Raw genomic sequence first — 2,260 nt, forward strand, 5'->3', positions numbered from 1 at the left:
TTGATCTCTGTAGAATACAGATAAAATTTTACCAGTGAACAGTGTCAGGCCTTTGCTGAATATGATAGTGTCCCTAAACATTGCTGAGGAGGAGTAAAAATATATATGTGAGCATAAAAGCCACAACGGGGCTCTACTGAAGACTATATCCAAGATACCAGGTCACCTTTTTTCTTGCAACAGTATCAATAAATCCAGGGACAAAACTGCATATCTTAAGCACCTTACTGGCGACTTTTACAGTGCAGTTGGAGCTTGGCACGCAGACGATAACATTCCCCCCACACAATGGTCTAATCTTCATGGCACAGGTAGCACTGGGATTGTCTTGGATGTGCACTCTGCCGTCGCCCGGGTTTGTCCCGGCATTAGAGCCCTCTGCATTCCTTTGTGCTTTTTAACCAATGAATTAAAGAGGATTTCAACAGGGGAATACTTATCTGAAAAATTACCCCTTTACTCAGAGATAAACAAATCAGACTAAATAAGTTGGAAAGAGTTTCACAAACTCATTCTGTAATCAGGAAGAGCTGCTTAAGATAACAACGCCTGATTTAAACATTTTTACACAAAGAGTAAAGAAAAGTGAAACCTTAAGCTATATGGAAGAGGTTGGAACTGTGCAACTGCCATTGCTTTGTAAAATAGTTTACAATTTGTATTTATAGGAGCCAATCAGACTCTTGTGTTGCCAGTAAATAAATGAAATTGTTGGGGAGTATTGTCTGTAGATTATATATTCAGGTCACTTCTCCCAAGAAATCTTTTAATTTTTTAATCCATGCAGATGTTTGTTTTCAGAAAACTTTCTGAAGTGCATCCCCAGATGAACACTGAAAGCATTCTTAAGTAGCTAAGTTGCTCTTATACAAAATACCTCAAAGCGTCTAAGATAATACATGTGGATTGAAATGCAATCTGCCTCTCACTTCTTCTCAAGATAAGTACAGCCATTGACAAGACCTGGCTTCCTCCTCTTATCTCACAAACACTTGATACCAGAAACTCTGTGCATGAATAAGTCTTTCAAGATTGTGATGTAAATATATCCGATTAATCACAACAAGGAAAACTGCAACAACTAGTGCTACCCCCCCCAAACAACATTGTAAAAATGTTCCTTTGCTTGCAGTAGTATCACAAATATTTTTCTTATCCATACTTCCCACTTATGGTTCTGTGATCGCATAGCTCTCAGTCATATACCCATTGCACCGGTGTGTTTTAATCTATGCTAATCTATTGTAATATTTTCATTTTCATTTTAAAGATTATTATTAACATTAATTTAAAGCAAGACAATATTAAAAAACTAGAGACAAAACTGCATTTGGATAATCTATGCAACAGCTCTAAGCCCATTTCCATTCCTGATGGATTTAGTGACACATCCACCCCCACTACCCCCCAGCGCTAAAATATTTAATTTTACTGAGTAGATCCCCAGGACATGAAGGAAAACCATCAGGTCCATGTTCAAGTTTAATTACTGATTGCTGATTTAAACCTAGTCTCAACCCTCCAGCCCCATATCTGCGTCAACCGTAAGAATAAAAAAAGAGCGAGATGGAGAGAAGTGCTGGGAATGAGAGACAAATCTGGATAACAATGCGCGTGCGCGTGTGTTAAGGGTTAAACTGCAGCTTCATGATTGCCTCTGTAAGACAAAGAGCTGTTACATATTGATAAGGCAATTTGATGAGTGCTTTTAAAAAAAGATAGCCAAATTCAACACACACCAATATCCCTCCAGTCCACAGTGTGGCGCTCTGCTCTCTGTCTGTTGCACTGAGTCAAAACAGATTGAAATGAGCCTCAATTTGGCACTAACCATCTGTCCCCACACTTTTCACACTATTAAACGTCTGTGCACATGAGCACGAGTGTGTTTGTGTGTGCATGCGTGTGTGTGTGTGTGAGAGAGAGAAAGCCTGTGTGTGCATGTGTTTGATTAAGCTCTGTCTAGCAGCCCCCATTGCTGCCGATGCCTGTGAATCTATTGCAATCCCTTCATCACAGATGCCACTTCATTTACATTCCTTGGGCCTAATTTGAAGAAAATCTCAGGTGGTGGGGATATATTTTCAGAGTGTCCCTCTTATAGGTTTATCCAGATTCCAGTGCGCTTGAAAAGTTGCACTTGTACACCGAGGGAGGCATTTTCACCTAATGAAACCCAAGATCAATAGAACTGTTCTCTCTTCTCATATATAGTGTATGTACACAAGGGAAATAAAGTATTATTTTTCATCCTCAAATG

This window comes from Perissodus microlepis, chromosome 1 (genome assembly GCF_051167445.1).
Source record: "Perissodus microlepis isolate ML-2025 ecotype Zambia chromosome 1, ASM5116744v1, whole genome shotgun sequence".
NCBI lineage: Eukaryota > Metazoa > Chordata > Actinopteri > Cichliformes > Cichlidae > Perissodus > Perissodus microlepis.